Genomic DNA, 21,947 nt, shown 5'->3' with positions numbered 1-21,947 from the left:
AGGTTGCAGAACTAGTTAGGGTCGGAGTTGAGTTTCCAATTCATTTCTCTTGGCTTTCTGTCTTTGCTTGTTCCCCCTAATCCTGACTTCTCAGTGGCTAGGTATGTGAAAGTCAGGAGCACATACATGGTCAGGGACTGGGAGAGGTACAAGGAAGTCACAACATTTTTCCTGCCTGTAAGGAGCTTACAATCTAGTTGCAAGTAGAGAACATGCACATGAACTCCACATGTATGCCTGTGTATGCCAGGTGTCAGGGTGCTGGCACGCATGATGTGCTGAGGCATTCAGAAAAGAGAGAGGTTATTGGGACAAAGGAAGGAAAGAAGCGGCTTTACCAAGAGGGTGGGGCTGGAATTGAACCTTCACAGATGGGCTTTGAGACCACAGATGTAGACTTTAGCAATTATATGTCAATGATTTGATATATATGTTGAGAGGAGGAGGGAGGGCATTCTCAACAAAAGGACCAAAGTGGATAACGGCACAGAAGAAAGGATGCAAGGCATGTTCAACTGTAAATGCACGAAGACCATTCTGGTTGGGCACAGGGTTGACTCATGGCGGAACTGGAGGAATCAAATGAGATCAATGGTGAAGGTGTTGGTGACAGGAGCATGTTGCCACTAATTCACGAATACAGATCAAAGGCTCCCCATTTCAAGGTAGCTTCGGCCGCTAGTTGCTCCCATAATTTATTCTGTCCTAAGATGAACTCTCCATTTGTTACAAGGTTACTTGGAATAAAGCCTATACCTCTCAAACTCTAGTGCAACTAAGTTTGTTCATTTGACCAAGTTCTGCCCAGCGAGGTAAATGGAAGGGTCATATGGCATCTTTGAGGCACCTTCTTTAAAAGACGACTGGCATGTTTCCCTTCCCTATACGGTCACTTTCTTCTTCCTGGCTGTAATGCAGATGTCATGGCTGGAACTGGAACAACTATCGCAGGTCATGAGACGAACCCATGAGTGGAGGCGATGCACGGTGAGACAACACTGAGGGAGTCTGGATTCCTGAGGACTTCTGGGAGCCAAGCTGCCATATTAGCCCTGATTACCGACATCCTAATTATATATATGCAGAGAGAGAGAAATAAACTTCTTTCTTTTATTAAGTTACTGTTGTTTTGGGTTTCTTCGATTTACAGCCAAATTGAATCCTGACTGATACACAAAGCCAGTCCCAGTTAGGAAGAAATCTAAGCCCATTTTGTTCCCCTCATGCTGCTAAGATAAAGAGGGAAAGGTCCAGACTATACATTCCTAGGTAATGGGAGTCAACTGGGGTAAGGCGGAAAGACGGTGGCATGATTGTCCTGTGACTTTAGAATTTATGGATAACTGGAAAGCAGTTACTTTAGAGCTGGGTTCTCTTATCCCTTAAAGAAAAGGAGGTAAAGGTGGTTTGTTTATTTGCCCACCTCATCCCAACACACTTCTCTAAGTATCTCTTTAAGCAACATAGAATTTGATGAGCTCACCCAGCCTCCGAAAGTCCCCTACAGTCTTTCCTGCGTACCTTGTATGTAGTATATGCACACTGCAGTATACACCTGCTAAGCATGGGATACGTACCCATGCGCATATTTACATTATTTACATACATGTATGTATGTACTTAGTGTGTACGCACGAGGAGTATCACATGCCATGTCAATGATGAGCTACTTACTGATTTTAGAGAGAAACCTTCATTCCCAGGTCCCCCGTTTCTGTGAGATTTCCACTGGGGAAATGCTCCTGGGCTCTCCTCTCAGCCCTAACTTGCTTCTCCTCAAAGGAAGAGTCGAGAAAGTACCTGATTAGTGGTTCGGGAAAAGGAGCTGAGAACACTTGGCTCAGCTCTGCTGGCTCTGTGGGTCTCTGGTGTCTCTCCGTGGTCTGGGCGCATTAGATGTTCTTGGTGTATCTGTGTGGGATGTAACTGGGACAGAAATGGAGTTTGGGGGACCGTTCCATTCAAGAAGTTCATAGTTAGGGGGATCCTCTGACTGTGGGTATAAATCTAAGCTTCAGTCTTTAATTAGATTTACCAATAAAGCGGATTTTTTTTCAATAAAGCTGATTTAAAAAAAAAACAACTCCATTTCGCTGGTTCCTTTGTAATAGTTCCTGGTTAGTCACAAGTATAGGAAGCAATGATAGTGATGTTATTTATTGTCCCCCTAAAAGTCCAAAATTAATACCCGTTAAGCATGTCACAAAAAAGTCCAGCAATTGTGTGGTCAGTCTAAATACATTGTTTATTTGTTCATCCACTCAACATGTAAGACAAACTTTTTAAGAACTATCTTTATGCCAGTCAGTGAATGAGGGTAGTGAGTATGGATTTAAGGTTGAAAGCATAGCTTTGTAAGAAACATATGTTTCTGCATTCTTTTATGACAACCTACAGTCTAATTTTGGTCCCTTTCCCGCTGGGCTGGGTTTCCCTCTCCAACCCCATGACCATGTTCTAGTCTTGGGTCTTGGGCAGGGCCAAAGCAGCAGAGGAGTTAGGGAAAGGGGTTCATCAGATGTTGGCCTCTGCCATCCACCCAAGGTGCCCATTACCACTGTTGACACCATGGCTGTCTTTCTTCACAGCTGTCATGGTCCTGACGCACCCTGTGGTACCTTCTCTTGGGTCTTCTGATAGCATTACTTGGAAGCCTGCAGTCTCCTGCCCTTTCTCTTTCTCCTAATCAAGCCAGGAAACCCCTCCCCTCTTTTAATATGGGGAAAGCTTTTCTTCCTTGTTTCTAGTCAAGACACTTAGTCTGCATCCCGCATCTTTACTCTCATGCCTTTAATTCTCTGATGATAAAATAAAATAGTATTTTATTTTTTTATTTTTTAAAGATTTTATTTATTTATTTGACAGAGACACAGCGAGAGAGGGAACACAAGCAGGGGGAGAGGGAGAAGGAAAAGCAGGCTTCTCGCTGAGCAGGGAGTCTGATGTGGGGTTCGATCCCAGGACCTTGGGATCATGACTTGAGCTGAAGGCAGATGCTTAACGACTGAGCCACCCAGGTGCCCCAAAATAAAATAATATTTTAGAGGTGTGTGTTTTTCTGCCACACGAGGTTCTGGAAATAATATTTCCCCACAGGGTATAATTCTAGCTGGTGAGAAAAGGTTTGTAAATAGATCGTTACGATGTAATTGGGCTTTTAACAAAGGCATATACTCAGAGTTCCAAAGAGGCAAAGTGGAGAGAGGGTGGGTTAGGCATGACGTCATGGTGGGGGCTCATATCTGATCTGGGCCTTGAAAGATGAGGAGAATTCCAGGAGTACAGGGTGGGGAAGGGCAATCCAGAAAGGGGAAAATCTGAGCATGAGCAGAACACTGTTTAGGGGAAGATGGCCCTTGTGGCTAGAACAGCAGAGGCAAGGGGAAGTGGGGGGGGGCAATGGCTAGGGCACTAAGTTAGGGCCCTATGGGCTGGGAAGGGTCTCAGATGCTTCCCTAACAGGTTGGGCTTCATCTGTGAGGCATCAGGTATTGTTACTCCACAAACATTTCCTGAGCATCTTCTAGAAAGGGGCACTGCTATGGGATCCCATAAAGATGAAGGCACAGCTTCTATCCTTACAAAGCTTAAAGGTTAGCAAGTGGTAAGGCATAGTATTAGTTATTTTGAGTATATTTAACAAGATATATGACAACTGTTTAACCATCTATATAAGACAAATACATATACAAAAGACAGCAGTATAACAGTGACCTAAGTATAGGTCCCAACAAGTCAGGACTGTGACGTGTCAGCCAACCGGGTCCTACAACCCCCAACTGTCAGATGTTTGAAACACCTCGGGTGATGGATTAAACCTTTTACTCTTCACTTAGACATTGACCAATGCAGAAACGGACACAGCTGAACAGAAATGGCTGTGGTTCTTTCTTTTGGCATGACACCCAAGATGGGGAAACCAGCATGAACAGAGCACAAGCTTTGGACTCGGACATGCTTGCATTATTATTCTGCCCCTTACTGCCACACATCCCCCCCCCCCCCCCCCCCGCAAATCTCATATTTCCTTATCAGCAAACGGGGCTAAAGATTGGTATGAGGAGGAGAAGCGCAAGATTAGTAGCAGCACGCAATATGGTGGCAAGAATTGCAGCCACTCTGGGTGCAAAGTCACGGCCCGGTGCAGGGATGTGGGATCAGGCAGGGAGAGAAAAGGGTACTAATTTGGAGAATCACCTGGTGGCAAAAGTAACAGGACCTGACCACAGGGAGAGGGAGGAGTTAAAAGCATTTTGAACCCCAGGAACTGGAAACAGGGTGATATCTTTAAAAATAGCAACACAGAGCAAATCCTGCTGTCCGGTCCTCCTTTGTCCAGGAAGCTCACCTTGGACAAAGGCAAACACAGGACACGGAAGTGGGTTCAAAGCAGCTGTTGTGCGATGTGAGGGCTCTGTGTCAGAGCGACTCAGAGGGGGTTTTTCCAGGGATGCAGCTCTTTACCTGCTGTTACTTTGGGGCTGCAGATGAGAATTCTGGAATAGCAGGAAGGCAGGTGTGGTGGGGGCTCAGAGATGATGGGGGTCTTTGGGAGGAGGGGGAGGGGCACTTGGCAAGGAAAACGGAGATCCCCTCAGGTGCAGGAGGGCAAGGAGAGGAGAAAGGCGGGATTCAGGATTGACCTTCCTGTAGGGATTGGGACATTCCATCAACAACCCCTCCTTTGTCCTCAGATCTTGCCTGATGGCCAGCAGGAGATTTGCTGGGAGATCACCTTTCAGGTGGGGAGGTCCCCGCGATCTTATCAGGAGAGGGCAAGAGCTTACCCTGAGTGATCTTATGCTAATGACCTCGCTTTGCAAAGGCAGTAGCTTGGAGTCAAATGGAGGGGTTTCTCGCCAGAGAACTGTCCGTATGGGGCAGAGACATGGCTCGAACCTGGTTCCCTGCTAACCTGACTGTCAGATAGTGAGCTGCATCGTAGATCCAGGCCATCCGCTAGGAATAAAATGGGAGCCAGCCTGTGGAATTTTAAATTTCCCGGTAGCCATCTTAAAAAAAAAAAAAAAAGCAAGAAACAATGAGTGATAGTAACTTTAATAATATATTTTATTAAACCCAGTATATCCCACATATTATTTTTCAACATGGCCCACTAGCCACATTTCAAGAGCTCAATAGCCACGTGTGGGGAGTAGCTACCACATTGGACAGCAGACATCTACACAACTGGGATCAAAAAAGAATTTCAAACACCGAATGAGGGGCAAGAAGGAATTGACAGTTCCAGGTGAAGATATCTGAACAAGTAGCTCCATTGCAACCGCAATTTAATTGCATTTACCTGCATTTTACGGGCCAAGGCCACTATAAGCCAAATTCTCTAAATTTCTTACATCCTCCTTCTTTTCTTCTCTCATCTTCCCTGTACCCCAAAACCTGCTAGAAAGAAAATACCAAAGGAATGAGAAAACAAGGACTTAGTCAAGTTTGTACCTCCTTATCCAAGAGGAATTGCGGTCAACAGTTGAATCTAGGTAAATCTGACCAGCAGCCTGCACAAAATATTTTCTACATTTCATTACCTAGGGGGGCTATTTACAACCTTAGAATTCACTGGGTATTTTTTTGCTCTTCGGACTATTTACGCTCTGGGGTTAGGGCTACATTTGGATGCAGCCGACTGTTCTCTGTGAACTGACCTTGATTTGCCCTTAACTATGGCAGCAGATTAAGGGCAGACCTAAAGGTCACTAGTTATTATTTCCTGCTAGACATGATCTCCACACGTGCACATCTTACCCCCAGTTCCTAGTACTGTGCCTGGCTGATAACAGACATTGGGAAAAACTTTGTTGAATTAAATGAGATATCCAAGTGGTAAGCACCAGACCTTTGCCCCAGTAAAAATGGAGAAGTGAATGGATTTCATTCCGACATAAAGGCAGCCGAGTGGACGGGTCAGTCACTGGAAGAGATGGGTGTCACTGATGAGCTGTTCGTTTATTCTTCCAACACACATACCCTGAGCAGATCCGATAAGCCCCCGCCCTCGTTCAAGAGAGTAGCAGATACAAATAATTCTGATCACTATGTGACACATGCCAAACTAGAAATTTGTGCCAAGTGGCATGGGGATCTAAGAGAGGGTAAGTTTAAATCCGCTTGGGGAATCAGGGAATGTCTCGTGGAAGACATTGGGGCTGAGTCTTGACAGGTGAGAGGGAGCTGGCTTGGAGACAAGGATGGGGTGGGTGCTGTGGACTAAAGCATGAGCCAGGTGGATCTGAGGCAGGGGAGGGTCTGGGGAGGGGAAGGGGCACAGGGAGATGCCACTAGTCTGGTGTGGCTCAGCCAGCAGCTTGCCAACCTTTTCCTTTCAAGACCCATTACACTTTCAACAGTTATCGCGGACCCCAAAGAACTTTTGTTTATGTGAGCTGTCTCTGTTGGGATTTACTGTATTAGAAATTTGAGAACATTTAAAAATATGTTCTTCTTGGCTCATTTAAAATAACAACAGTAAACTCATTATATGTTAACATAAATATCACATTTTAAAAGAAATAACTGTATTTTCCCAAGGAAAAATAATCTAGTATTGCATCTGTTTTACATTCTTGCACATCTCTTTAATGTCTCACGTGGCAGAGGCATAGTTGGGTCTCACATCCGCTTCTGTACTTGTTTGTGGCAGTGTGTTAAATCGGGCTTCGTGCAGCTACATCAATAAATATATGGAGGGAGGAGTGTTTTAATAGTTTTCTTTATGATATGATTATTTTCCTTTCATATTACAATCAAACTTGATAGTTTCTTCAAGGTTGCTTGAATCTAAAATCATGTTCTCTGTTACATTAAAATCCATTGCTACCTGGCACCTAGATCTTCGTTGCTAATATCATTCTCTCATCAAAAGTCTCCTGGGAAAAATGGCTGATTCTAGCAGGACTGGGGCAGGAGGTATACATGATGAGCCTCAAAACACACCCACCCACCCACACACACACACACCACACACACACACAATGGTGAAGATCTATCAAAGGGACATAGGGGTCAACTGAAAAGGCTGGTCAAAGCTAGCAGAAATGAAGCAGAAGAATTAATAAAGAAGTATTGGATTATAACCCAGAGTATAAAATAAATATCATGAATCCATATTGATATAGATGAATGATTGAATAAAGAAAGAAAGAAAAGATAAATCTCCCATGTGGAAAATTCCAACTAATTTATACCGTGCCCTTGAGGAGAGGAGGCTCAACTCCCCACTCCTTAAGTGTGGGCTGCAGATAGTGATCTACTCCCAGGAGGACAGCACAAGAAGGGAGGAAAAAGTACTTAATAGTGGAGGAACCTTGCAAACACTCCCTCAGCCAGGTGACTGAAGTGAAACAAACAGTCATACATCAGGTCGACAGTATGTACCTTTGATGTGATGTGATGAAAACAGCACTTTCCCTCTGTGGTCTTGTCCCCCAAACCGTACCCCAGTCTAATCAAGAAAAAACATCAGACAAATTCCAGTTGAGGAACATTCTGCAAAATACCTAACAAAGGTCTTCAAAAACGAAGTTAAGTCTGAGAAATTGTCCGGGCAAGAGAAGCCTAAAGAGACATGGCATGAAACAACGTGATATCCTGGATGGGAAAAAGGACATTAGGTAAAAACTAAGGAACCCCAATAAAGTAGGGGCTTGAGTTGACAATAATGTATCAACACTGGTTCATTCATCATAATAAATGTACCATGCTAACGCCAGAGTTAATAACGGGGGAACGAGGCTCGGGTTGTATGGAAATTCCCTGAAAGACATAATTTTTCCCTAAAACTGTTGTAAAAAAATAAAGTTTATTTTTAAAAAAGTCCAGTGGTCAGTCTTGCACTTTGAACAGGTCTTTTAGTCCTTACTTAATTTCGCAACATCATTTGTTGGTCTTTGGGGAAATATCAATGCTCCGAGTTGGGCAGACCTTTCCAGTGTTGACACATTTCATGGCACCAAACCAGCGATGTCGTCTTTGCAAATATCGCCATTGAGCTCATCAGAAAAGTTTTTGAAGTACTGGGGAGCTGTCAAGCTCATGGGCACATGTGAGTTTTCAAAATTCTGATTTTCTTTCGAATGTCGAAATTTGGTCATTGGCAACAAAAAACGTCAGCTTTTCTTCTTAAAGTGATAGGTTCGATTTGCTCATTTTGGAGATAATGTCTAGCAAATTTTAAATCTGCATAACCACAGGGTGGACATTTTTTTCAAGTAAAACTGGTCTTCTGCAAAAGGAGCAGTTTGCTCAGCTCACAACTCGACCATCACACAAGGGCCCTGCGTGACCTAAGCAGACTCCAGGAAGCAGACGTCCTGTGTGCATACTTCCCAGAGCATCACACCAAATATCAAAAAGATGTGTACTCAAGTGTTGACATTTAATAAAATTATTCATTTTCCCTGGTTCATCTGTTACATTCTTGAGTGAAAGTGGCTTTCTTTGAAATGGGTGTGGGCGTGAAGACGGGCTAACTGCTGGCATAGTTTGGCGCTACTCTTCATCCCTACCAAGGTTCTGGCAGTTTACGGACCATTGCTTTGAAGGCTATTAAGCAGAGCAGAGGCATGATAGGTTTTATACCAGGTCCTTCTGGCAGCAGTGGGAAGGAGGGATTGGAGGGGAAGACACACGAGACGGAGAGATGGGTTGTTCCCAGTGACAGGCACATGCTCTGCTCCTACCTGCTCTGGGGGGGTTGCTCTCTGGCCAGGATGCACCTGCCAGGCCCAGGGTGGCACCTGCCTGTGTGCCACTGTGGACACCTCTGTCAAGGGGCACATGGGTCAGCCTAAAGCAACTTGTGGGTTCTTGCCCCACGAGCCTCTCTCGCCCAAGGGCCTGGTCCATCTTTCCCAAGATGGCACGCTTCTAGGGCGCCGGGGGGGCCGGGGAGTATAAGGAGGCTCTACTAGCCTTCTCTGAACCCTTCTCCAGATACTGCTTTGAAGCCCCAGCCCTGCATCCCTAACAGCAGTTGTTTTCCCCACTGTCCATGCGAGGGGGAAGACTGCTCTTCTCCTGGACGTCCCCTAAGGCCAGAGTGATCTTTCTGAAGGTGAATTTGACACCATTGCTGCCGGCTTGAAAGATCTACAGCCTCGTCTCCACTCCCCCCCCTTCCCCTTATACCCTGGCTCTAGTCGCCAGAACCCCCCAGACGCCCTCCAGCCTGCCACATTCTCTGCCGCCTGCACGTCTTTGCACAGGCTATTCATCTTACAGCATCCCATACCACGCCCCCCCGCCCCCGCGCGCATGCACGCGCACGCGCACACGCCCTGGGTTAACTTACCCATCCTCCAGCTTTCAAGTTAGATACCACGTCCTCGGGGCGGTCTGCTGACCCCTCCTCCTGTGTCTGAGGCCTACGCCCTCCTGCTGGGCCCTCGGAGCTCCCCTTGGACTGCGTCACGGGCCCGCAGAGACTGTGCCCTGGCTTGTTCATGTTGGTGTGCTGGCTCCTAGCCAGTGCCCGGCGCTTCAGGTGCCACTACCCGTCAGTAGGAGAGGGCTTGGCGTCTCCGTTCTGGCGCTGCCCTGACCTTGGCTCCGTAGAACTCACGGCCTGACACCCTGCAGTCTCAGGTCAGAAAACCAACCTCCGCGGAAACAGACTGCTGTTCTCGGTGGGCAGAAGAGCGATATGGTAAGGAGAGTGGGTTCTGGAGTCAGACACCCTGGGTTTATGAGACCAGCTCTGTGTACCTTACCATCGAGCAACTCTGTGAAACTTTCTGTACCCCAGTAGCATGGGGATAATCCTAGTACCTACCCCTACAGCGCTGCAAGGATTAAAGGAAGCCATGCATATAAAGCACAGGGCACGCAACGATCATCCAAGAACAAGCTGCTTTTAGCATTTGACCTTTCTTACTTTTATTTTCCATTACCGCGGTGTCCCCTTTGACCCTTCAGCGGGGTTGGTGCCGACTGCACCTGCCAAGTGCCTCCGCATCCCCCAGTCCTGGGGACTTCAGGCTCCAGCTATTGGTGCTGCTGCCACCCACCCTGCAGCCTGGGTCGCCTTGGTCCTAGAAGCCTCTCAACTGTGTTGCAACTCCTGGCCCTTTGGGTCCGAAGCATATGTGCTGAACAATGGAGGACAGGAATGGCAGGGAGAGTGTCCCAACAGTGTCTCTGTCTCAGGCAGACAGCCTGGGGGCGTGTGGGCTTCTGCAGGTGTGGCACTGGGAGGGCTGCCCCAATTCTTCTGACGGGCTCTGCTCTATAGATGGAAAGACTGGAGCCTTGGTGGCCCACCTGCCTGCTGACTGCAGCTCTGCTCAGGTTGGGTGACATTCCTGAACTTCCAAATGTTTAGACTGGGGGACGAGGAGGGAGAGGAAAGCGTCAGTGAGTAGCCCAGGTGAAGGCCTTTCTCTGAAAGAGAAGAATGGGTTTGGATTCCAGCTCAGCCCCCAGCCCCCAGGGCCCTCTCAATTTCTTGACCTGGGCCCCCTGATGACCTGGCTCTGCCCCCTGGGTAAGCAAGTCTCTTCACCTCATCACCTGCTTCATTCACACTCACCCAGCAATTGAGGGCCTGCCTGCTCCCGTGAGGCAGGTGAGGCTTATTGTCAACACCCTTTCTGTATCCTTATCTCTGATTGCAGGAGAAAAGACTTGTCTGCCATTCAAGGGGTTCAGCCAGCAGCCAGCAGAAGGGGGAGAGGTTTATGGCCCTAGAGGCCTCTGGAGGCAAATGATCCAAAAACATGTTTACAGGGAGGTCTGAGACCTCGGGGCCAAAGCATGTGGGGGACCAATGAGCATTTACATGAAGCTTTAGTAGGTGACCAGCCACTGGCCAAGCACTGCTACACCTGTTCCTCACCACCACCCCCCTAACCAAGCCTGTTCTCCTTTAAAGTGGAGAAAGCAGATTCCCAGCGCTGGTAGATTTGCCTATGATTCTGAAGCTTGCAGCCTGGACTCTGTCTCAGGATTTGCATCTCCACAGACTTTAGGTAGAGATTTAAGGCCTACAAGTGCCAACGCCTGGGACACAATTTGTGCTGTCTTGCCTCCCTTCCTCCCATCTATTTCTTTCTGTCTTCCACCAGATATTTAATGAGTGTATGCTAAGTGCCAGCCTTGCGGCTGCTGAGGATATAATGGGGAGAAAGACCCCCACTCTCAAGGACTTGAGCTGCAGAAGTTCTCCGTGTTGGCAGGGAACCCCTGGAGAATTCCATCTGGGACTTAGTCCCTCATTTATCTGCAACTTTGTAAGTACAACTGTCTCCTTTTAGTCACTTCCTTGTGATCTAAATTAGTTGAGGCCAATAAGCTTTAAATTAAACACAGGCCATATGATGATATTTACAACTTACTTTGTTTATTCTTCTAAGACTTTGTCCCTCAACAGCCATCCTCCTGGGAGCCATCCCTGTTGTCACATGTAGTTGTAGCTTATTCATTTCCCCTGAAGAGGTGTAGTATTGTAGTAGAAGAAACGAACACAATTGTTTTATCCATTCTGTTGATGCACATTTAGCTGTGTCTGTTTGGGGGCTATTACAAAGCAACACTCTCGTGAACATTTTTTTGCATGTTTTTTGGTGCACATCTGCAAGAGTGTTTTGCAAATTGTGGATTGTGGTCCACTTCCTGATCAGCATTTGGGATAAACTAGAGTTGACTGTATTAGAACATACCCCACATAGGAAAGGTAAGTATTGTTTGTTTGTTTAAAGTACAAGTATTGTTTACTAAAACACTTGTCTGAGTTTATCCACAGTTCTCTTTGTATACACACCCATGCACACACCCCACTCTGCACCGTACTTATGTTTCAGGGCTGTGGCTGTGATATGAGCAGCACCTCCTTGAATTGCATGGCAACAGGTTATATTCAAGTGAGTGTGCATGAGTGTGTGTGAGTGTGCACACCTGCTGTGTCCCAATGTACAGTATACTTTTTTTACTATGGTTGAAACTCAAACAGTTCTTACTTTATTTCTTTAAACATATTTGGCATATTTATTTTATAATCTGTGCCTAATAATTCCAGCAGCTGAAATTTTGACAGGTCTGATTGATCTGTTGTTGTTCTTACGGGCTCTCACTCATGGTGCTTTGTTTTCATGTGGATTTGTGTGTGTGTGTGTATGTGTGTGTGTTAACTCTGAGCTTATATTTTTTAGGGCATATCTGTGGGGATTGTTTGAGGCCTGGGTTGAAGATGGGTACCTTCAAAGAGGATATAGGTATTTTGCCATGTGATAGGGCACACTACCAACCTGGGCTTGTTTTCTAATTCAGTTTCTGCCTTAAGATTTTTCAGACAATTCTGGTAATACGAATCTGGACTTCAAGCACTCATGAGGGTTGGCTAATGGTTACAAAATCTGGGGGAGAATTTTTCCTTTACCCACATCTCAGGTTTGAGAGCATTAATTTTTCTTCCTCTTCCCAGGTGGGGGGATTTCTAATTTACTCTTCACTGAGGTTATAACCCTTTGGATTTCCAGCTTCACTTAGAGTCTTCTGTTAGTCTTCCCAACCTGTGTCCTGTCAGGTTGTCTACTGTGCTCCATGTCTTGTGAGGTATGTAATCTAAAACTCATGGTAAGCGGGGGTTAGGCAAATGTTTTCAGAGAACATCAGCTTCAGGGCTCTGCTTGTCTTTCTTTACATTTTCCCCTTGGATTTCAACCTCTGAGGCCTCTCTACTTTACTGTATGTTCTTGACTGCATCTCAAGATGTTTAAAAAATAACCTGCCATTGTTGTTGTTGTTGTTATTTTCCGTGAGAAGCTTGGTCCAAGTTATTTAGTACACCATGCTGTCAGAGATGGAAGTACCCTGTACACTCTTAGTAAGAGTCATAGTGAGCTCCATAAAAGAATGATCTTCAGGGCTCCCCCAGGACCTGTGCCCAATCCTTACAGTTTCACCTCTGGGAAACCCCTGTGGGATTTTCTTCCTTGTCTGACTGGAAGAGATAGTTGCTTGGGATGCTCTGGTACTGGAAGGACACACACCTCGCTCTCCACCTCTTTCCACTGTCAGTGTGCACCGTACTCTGGAGTGGTGACACTTGCTCTTATTTCACTCATTTCCAGTGGTCCATATTCTTTCCATAAAAAGCACTCATTTAGGGAAAAGGACCAGTTCTTAGTTTCACAATTGGAACAGTATAAAAATAAGTATTTAATTGGATATCCCCTTACATTCCCACAAATGTATTTTAGTCCCGTTTACCATATGCTGCCGTTGACTCTCCCCTGACCTATTCATCTCTCTCTCACACACACCCCTCCAAAGGAAATCAATAACACATGGGCCTTGGGATCAGGGGAGGGATTGGCAAAGACCACGAATACATTGAGCAGCATAACACCCAAAGAAGAAGTTGTGGGGTCTAGACGTTAGGCACTCTGATTCCCAGTGCTGACGGCTGTGCGTGTAATTCACGAGATGATGAGCATGTCCTGTGGGGGGCTCCTGTGTGTGGTGCTGGAGGATACAAGGGGGAGCCACCCTCCAACCTTGTAGTATGATTGGGAAGTTAAACACCTACATGACATTTCTCCACACAATAGACTTAAATAAGCTCTAGAAAAGAGATTCAGGCAAGTTTTTATGAGATGTGTTGGGGGAGAATTAATTCCAAATGAGAACATGGCATCTCAGCTAGGTTTTAAATGATGAACTTCAACAAGCAAAGGTTAGAGAAGCACATTTGGGCCGGAGGAACAAACAGTTTGGGCAAAAGCAGGAGAGCTGGGGATGTTCAACGTGAGGGGGGTGTGGAGACGGAGTATAGGGTGCCCTGAGTGCAGGAGCAAGAGCGTGGCAGCTGTAGGTGAACCGGTACCTATGTCGGCAGGTGTCGTGGACTTAGGGCTCGGCTCCTCACTTCTGACGTGGAAATAACGATATGCGTAGTATTACCGTGAGTCTTCAGGGAAGTTCCTGCAGCAAGCAAGACACTTAAAAATATGAACATCATCTACAGTGTAGCCCCTACTTTTAAAAGAAGATGAGGGGCGCCTGGGTGGCTCCGTCGGTTGAGCGCCTGACTCTTGGTTTCAGCTCAGGTCATGATCTCTGGGGTCATGAGATTGAGTCCCGCGCCCCCAGCTCAGTGGGGAGTCTGCTGGAGATGCTGTCCCTCTGCCCCTTCCCCCATCCAAATAAATAAATAAATCTTAAAAAAAATAAAAGAAGATGAAACCAAGATCCAGAGAGGTTGTGACTTGCCCAAAGCCATGTGATCAGAGGCAAGATTTCATTTCACTATATTGTTACCGTTAGCTCACACCCACCCACACCAGTTCCTTCTACAGAACAGTTGTGCTTCCTTCTGTTGACTCACACAGTGACTGTTTACACACACACCTGCTCAAACATGTTGACCAACAGATGAATGATTGGTTGCTTGTTTGGCCTGGCCGACCGTGTCACAGGCAGCACTTAGGGTTTTTCTTAACTCTCTCCCCTCTTTATTCCTGTTGTGAATTCCTCTTAAGAATTTGAACAGAGGGGCACCTGGGTGGCCCAGGTGGTTAAGCATCCAACTCTTGACTTCAGCTCAGGGCATCATCTTGGGGTCGTGAGACTGAGCCCTGCCTCAGGCTCCATGCTCAGTGGGGAGTCTGTTGGAGAGTCTCTCTCTCTCTCTCCCCCTCTCCCCTCCTCCCACTCTCTCCCTCTCCCTCTCTCTCTCTCTCTCTCTCTCTCTCTCTCTCTCAAAATAATAGATAAACCAGTCTTCAAAGCATTTGCACAGAGAGCCAGGAAACAAGCACACTGTATCAATTTCCTATGGCAGCTGTAACAAATTTCCACCAATGTAGTGGCTTAAACCAACAGAAGTTTATTCTGCAACGGTTGTGGGTGTCAGCAGTCAGAAATGAGTCTTAGAGGGCTAAAATTAAGGTGTCAGTGGGGATGGTTTCTTCTGGAAGCTGCAGGAGGGAATCGACCCTTGCCTCAATCCCCTGTCTAGCGGCTGCCAGCATTCTGTGGCATTTCTTGGCTCATCACTTGACTGCAGCGCCTGGCTTGGGTTATCACATCTGCTTTGACAATCGAACTTCTCTTTGCTCCCCCTTGTTAGGACACTTGTAATGACATTTAGGACCCACCTGGTTATCCAGGATAACATCCCCAGCTCGGTAGCCTGAACTTAATCGAAGTCCCTTTTGCCATATATGGTAATGTTCACAGGTTCCAGGTATTGGGACAGGGATATCTGTGGGGACCATTATTCAGCTGACTGTATTCTCCAAAGGGCCTCCCACCTTGGTGTGTCATCTCCTCCTGGGCACAGTGTCCACCTGTATTATCTCCTTGCAGCCCCTAGGCACTTCATACATGAGGAGAAGCCCATAACCTGGTTTGTTCATTGTCACACCACTAAGCCAGGAATCCTGTAGCTGAGTCTACACTCTTTCCTTTATACTTTAGTGAGCAAATCGGTTGGTAGCCTGGGTCCTCTCCTCATAGTAGAACGGTGGCATGATGGGCTCAGTGATCAAATACTGGGGATTCTCAGAATGAAGAAAAATCCCAGGTTCTTAAATCTCAGCTCTTTGAAAAGGTTAAGCAAAAGTGATTATGAGATTCCTTAGTTCTCTTACTCTTGCATATAGGAGAGACGTTGAGTTTCCTAATGTTCTCAAGGTCTGATCCTTGACATTCCCACATGTACCTGGTCCTAGGTCGAGGGAGTTTAGTGGTACAAGTACAATATGATTTGCTGAGAAAAATCAATTTTCTAAAGGTTATTATTTCTCAGAAAAGAAAAAAATAACTTCCCAAAAGTAAGTATGTTCAGATTAATGTAATTTAGGCATAAGATGATGGACTCCTTTCTCAGTTCTGGGCATTTTGTGCCAGCCAGTAACTGTTTGAGAGCAGGTTAGACCAGAAGCTGGAGTAGATTATATGTAATAACTGGTCTATGTCTGCATCCTATTTGAGCCAAATAGTGGGCTAAAATGCCAGACGGTTGGTGATGGACATTCCTAAATGGACTTACAATATTAGCTAGTGCATTTTTTTAATTGAGTTGATTACTACTGATATAGTCATAGAAAACTGGTTGATTGTTTCAGTCAATAAGAAACAAAATGAAGTCAAGCTGGTTTACTGTGGGAAGCCCATCAGACATCTGGGTACCAAGCAGGGCACTGCTCTGATTTTATTTCTCACTTTCATCCATTAATTTGGTGTCATGTTGGCTCAACTACAGTAAGGCTGTGAGTTACTCACTGGTATTTTACCACATTCCCAATTCGCCAAATATTCACACAGTCCTTCTCTTTTCCATCTGGACATGACAGGGCATCAGAGTGTGGGGCAAGCACCGACTGGGTGAAGAGTATAGGCTTTGCAGTCAGTCTCTTCTGGGTCCAATCCCACCTCTATTCTATAGTGTTAAGGGGCTGTGTGGCTTTCAGGGAGTTACTTTATGTCTCTGAGTCTCAGTTTTGTCTTATTTTGTCTTAATATTTATTTTATTAAAGGGGTAGGAGGCAAAGAGAGGGGGAGAAAGGGAATCTTAAGCAGACTCCCCGTTGAGCTTGGAGCCCCATGCAGCAGCTTGATCCCGCTACCATGAGATCATGACCTGAGCCAAAGCCAAGAGTCGGATGCTTAACCGACTGAGCCACTCAGGTGCCCTAGGTCTCAGTTTTCATATTTGTAAAATGGGTAATAACAATAGTATTGTGCCCACCTCAAGAGTTTTCATGAATGTTAGAAGTGATAATCCATATAAAGCACTTCAAATAGTTCAGGGAACATAAAGAAAAAAACACCCTCCAAAAAAGTTAGTCATTAGCTTTAAATGTGTACACATCTGAAGCAGGGAGGAAAATGAGTTACTCATAACAGCCATTAGAAAATAAACAGGTAATTCTTAGGCTTACTTAGATTGATTACATTAGAGATTTCTAGTCATTATTATTGGTGTTGTAACTATTTTGCCATTGGTACTGGTGCCTCAGCTCTGAGCACACACCGATATACCCCATACAGGATATATCTTATATCCACTATAATAATAGGTAGTTCCAGATTACTCTATTGAACAAACTTTGAAATTTTATCTCTTTCAAACCATGGTAAGTGTACTGCATGTTATCTAAACTTCAGATAACTGTATGATATCTAAACTTTAGATATTTGTGGGTTAGGGGAACTGGGAAATCTGAGGATCAGAAAAAAAAAACTTAATTAGGAAAGTTTTCTGATTTTCTCAACTGTCCATTCCTGGTGGGTAGCTTGATGGTTGTTCGTACTTACATTCATAAGATGATAGCACATCCAGTCAGTACATAGCTCAACATGGGTTTCCCAGAAAGCAGAGCTGAGTCAAAGATTTAACAGAGAAGGGCCCCGGGAGCAGGGGTGAAGCACGGCAGACCAAAGCGTGGGAGGGGTGAGCTGGTCACCAAGGCAGGTGACGGCTTGCTTGCCCCCCACCCCCCTTGGCCATCTGAGGAGTTCTATGAGGCACCTCTCAAGCCCATCCACGCAGGGAGGGATGGGGAAACAGACAAGTCCCCGCTGTCTTCTTTCTACTGTTGACCAAAGCTTTACCCCAGGTATATTAACTGTTTTGCATTCCTGGGCTGTGCAGGTTAGGGCTCCAGGTGGGTTTCTGAGGTGTCCCAAGGCAGAGTGTCGACAGAGAAGGCCAGAGGTGGGAGGTGAGGGGTGAAGGTCTGAGGCGAGGGACCGTCCAGTCAAACCGACGTGAAGCCGGCTGCAGCAGTTAGGCGAGGAGGATCGGAAGAGACACAAAAGTGGGGTCAACAGAGGGCACTAAACACACATGCCAATAAACGTTTTTATTGTCCCCAGGACACGATACACCTGGGTTAAAAGACTGAACTGTTTTCTTTTCAACCAGTTATTTTGATGCCACATAGCAGGACTCTGAGAAAAAGTTTGCAAGTACAGGTTGATAAATTTGTATTGTTTTTTTTTTTTTTTTAACTAGTGGACTTAGTGCTGAAATTAAACCAAACTCCTGAGGGTGGTTCTTGCCTCCATCGTACAGTTCATATGGCTGTTATATTAAGGGCTACACACAGTCCAGTGTCAGCTGATTTCAGCTTTGTTTCCAGCTGGGCTCATGTTAGCACTCCTCTTTCTGATGGGGCTCTGATCCCCACCTTTCCATTCCAGAATACCGGGCCCTGGGCCTCTGGGTCGTGCTTGATGGACAGCTGTGAGTGCGCCACCCCCCACCCCATCTGGTAGGTTGCTGGGCTTCATCCAGACCCCTCCCACGCAGAGCACACTCTGCTCTCATGGCAGTGCCCTGCGCCAGCCTCTCGTGGTGGAGAATGATGTGCCCAGCATGGCTCTCTGCTCCAGGTGCTCACACACGTGACATCCCCCCCACCTCTGTACCACTCTAGAGCCGTGCTGCCCTCCACTCGAAACGCTCTTCCCATACTCTCCGCTGTGCTTCACGAACCAGCCCCTGTCCTACACTGACCCATCACATGATGATCCTCCCTTCTCTCTATATTCTAGGGGTACTCAATATCGGCTAAGTCTTGGAGGAATCACCAATCCAGGGCTGTGCTGGTTAACATGCTGTCCCATTCAAAAACAAAAACCTCATTTGTAGTGTTTACCAATTTTCAATAGGTAAATTACTCCCATCATGGCCTATTTCAAGCTGCTAACAGTTTAACAGCCAGCCAGCAAAATTCGTGACTGTTTCACAATGGGCTCTCCACAGAGGACATCACCGATTTATTCCTCTGTTAGAGCTGAACACTACTATTTTTTTTTTAACTTAATTCTAGTTATGGTACTTAGTAAACTGGGCTATAGGCATTTGCTTTCTGGTATAGTTCCCTGCTGAACAGCAGAGCATACAGGAAGGACGCAGGCTCTGGAACCAGGTAGCATCGGTTCATAATCCTGGCCCTGGTACTTGCTGGCTATGTGATCGTGGTCAAGTTTATTTACCCTTCTCTGTCTCAGTTTTCCAGTCTATAAATGGGTATATTCATTTTCTATTGCTGTACAACAAATCCCCACAAACTGAGCAGCTTAAACCAACCCCAATTTATTAGCTCATAGTTCTATATGTCAGAAGTCTGAACACAGCATAACTGTCTTCTCTGCACATGGTCTCATCAGGCTGAAATCAAGGAGTTGGCTGGGCTGTGTTCTCATCTGGAGGCTTGCCTAAGGAAGAATCTGCTTCCAGACTCATTCAGGTTGTGGGCAGAATCCAAATCCTTGAGGCTGTGGGGCTGAGGTCCTTGCCTTCCTCCTGGCTGTTGATCAGAAGTTACTCTCAGCTTCTAGATGCTGTTCCCCATCCCTCACTGAGTGATCTTCTCCACTCTTAAAGCCAGAAATGGAGAATCTCCCTGTCATCAAGTCTTTGATGCTTTGAATCTCCTCAGGAAGTGCCCCGTCTCTTTTAAGGTCTCACCTGATAGTTCAGCTCACCCAGTAGAATCTCTTTTCTTAAGGTCAACTATTAGGGACCTTGTTTTGTTTAGTTTTGTTTGATATTTGACTTAAATTTATCTTGGTCTGAGAACAATTTTGGTTTACAAAATTTCACTTAATGTAGTTTTGCTAGGCAGAATAAAACAGTTTTATTCTGTGGTTTCACATGCCTGTTTGGTCATGCAAAAATGGCAATAGCTAAGCTAAACACGAGTTAAGTTTTACATGGTGAGAGAATGCTGGCACTGAGTCCTTACTGTCCCTTGACACCAACAAACATTTGTGTTGGAAAATGGTCTGGTGCACACTTTCCAGAGCATTTTTTCTGAATTAAATATCTTTAAATTTTAAAAAATGCCTGTGTTTGAGGTATACAACACAGTGATTTGATATACAGATACATGATTATGTCATATAAATATGAAAACATAATACAAATATAATGATGACTTCAGTCAAGCTAATTAATACATCATCTCCTCACATAGTTACCATTTTATTGTGTGTGTGATGAGAGCACCTGAAATCTACTCTCTTGGTATGTTTCCGGTATTCCATAAGTATTAACTGTGGTCATCATGCTGTACATTAGAACTGTAGACTTATACAACTCCCCGTCTCTGGTAACTCCTGTTCTACTTCCTGCTTCTACGAGTTTGACTTTTTTCTTTTTTAAGATCCCAGGTATATGTCTGTTAGGTCCATTTGGTCTCTAGTGTTGTTCACCTACACTGTTTTCTTATTGATTTTCTGTCTGGATGATCTATCCATTGTTCAGAGTGGAGTATTGAAGTCCTGTACTGCTGTCTATTTCTTCCTTCGGTTCCATTAATATTTTCTTTATATACTTAGATACTCTGATGTTGGGTGCATATATGTTCTCTTGATGAGTTGACCCCTTTATCATTATATGTGACTTTCTTGGTCTCCTGTTACAGCTTTTGACTTAACATCTACCTTGTCTTATTTGTTATAAGGATATTTACCACTGTTCTCTTTTAACTGTGATTTGCATGGAATATCCTTTTGCTTCCCTTCACTTTCAGTCTGTGAGTGTCCTCACTGCTGAAGTGAGTCTCTTGTAGGCAGCATATGGTTGGGTCTTGGTATTTTTATTTTTTAATGCATTCAGCTACTCTGATCTTTTGATTGGAGAATTTAATCCATTTACATTTAAAGTCATTATCAATGGGTAAGGATTGACTATTGCCATTTTATTAATTTTTTTCTGACTGTCTTATAGTTCCTTTGTTCTTTTCCTCATCTTTTACTGTCTTCCTTTGATTCTTTTCTTTATCTTTCGTGTATATCCTATAGGTATTTTATTTGTGGTTACCATGAGTTTTACACAAAACATCTTACAGTTATAATGGTCAATTTTAAGCTAACAACTTCACTTCAACTGCATACAAAAACTCCACACTTTAACTTCTATTCTGCCTACATTTTGTTATTGATGTCACAATTTAAATGTTTATTTTTAATTTTTTCAAAATTCCAGTATATTAATGTAGTGTTATATTAGTGGTTCAACAAGTCTACACATTAATCAGTGCTCATCATGATTACTGTACTTTTTAAAAAAATTTTATTTTAATTCCATTTAGTTAACATACAGTGTAATATTAGTTTCAGGTATATAATATAGTGACTCAACACTTCCATACATCACCTGGTGCTCATCACAACAAGTGTGCTCCTTAATCCTCAACACTTACTTCCCCCATCCCTCCACCCCCCTCCCCTCTGGTTACCATTAGTTTGTTCTATAATTGATTTGTCTCTCTCTCTCTCTTTTTTACCTTTCCTTGTTTGTTTTGTTTCTTAAATTCCACATATGAGTGAAATCATATGGTATTTGTCCTTCTCTGACTGACTTATTTCATTAGCATTATACCTTCTAGGTCTACCCATGTTGTTGCAAATGATAAGATTCCATTCTTTGTAATAGCTGAGTGATAGTCCATTGTGTGTGTGTGTGTGTGTGTGTGTGTGTGTGTGTGTGTGTGTGTGTGTATACCACTTCTTCTTTCTCCATTCATCTACTGATGGACATTTGGGATGCTTCCATAATTTGGCTATTGTAAATAATGATGCAGTAAACAGAAGTGCATATATCTCTTTGAGTTGTGTTTTCATATTCTTTGGGTAAATACCCAGGAGTAGAATTACTGGATCGTATGGTAATTCTATTTTTAATTTTTTAAAGAAGCATCATACTGTTTTCCATAGTGGTTGCACAGTTTGCATTCCCACCAGCAATGCACAAGGGTTCTTTTTTTTCCACATCCTTGTCAACACTTGTTGTTTCTTGTGTTTTTGATTTTAGCCATTCAGACAGGGGTGAGGTGATACCTCATTGTGGTTTTGATTTGCATTTCCCTGATGATGAGTGATGTTGAGCATCTTTTCGTGTGTCTGTTGGACATCTACATATCTTCTTTGGAGCAATGTCTGTTCATGTCTTCTGCCTGTTTTTAAATTGGATTATT

The 21,947-nt window shown here is 44.7% G+C and overlaps 1 long non-coding RNA gene across 1 annotated transcript in view; it reads left to right on the top strand.

The window, feature by feature from the left end:
* The first annotated feature begins 9,416 nt into the window (after window positions 1-9,416).
* The window catches only part of LOC113933002, a 273,723-nt gene continuing 261,192 nt past the window's right edge, over window positions 9,417-21,947 (top strand). Inside the window, exons 1-2 of the long non-coding RNA XR_003523203.2 lie at window positions 9,417-9,661; window positions 11,079-11,243. This is a non-coding gene — a long non-coding RNA (uncharacterized LOC113933002). The remainder of the gene's footprint in view (window positions 9,662-11,078; window positions 11,244-21,947) is intronic.

The sequence above is a fragment of the Zalophus californianus genome, chromosome 10, assembly GCF_009762305.2.
Source record: "Zalophus californianus isolate mZalCal1 chromosome 10, mZalCal1.pri.v2, whole genome shotgun sequence".
NCBI classification, from domain to species: domain Eukaryota; kingdom Metazoa; phylum Chordata; class Mammalia; order Carnivora; family Otariidae; genus Zalophus; species Zalophus californianus.
Note: the sequence above shows the minus strand (reverse complement) of the source record. Positions and strands in the feature narration are given on the sequence as shown.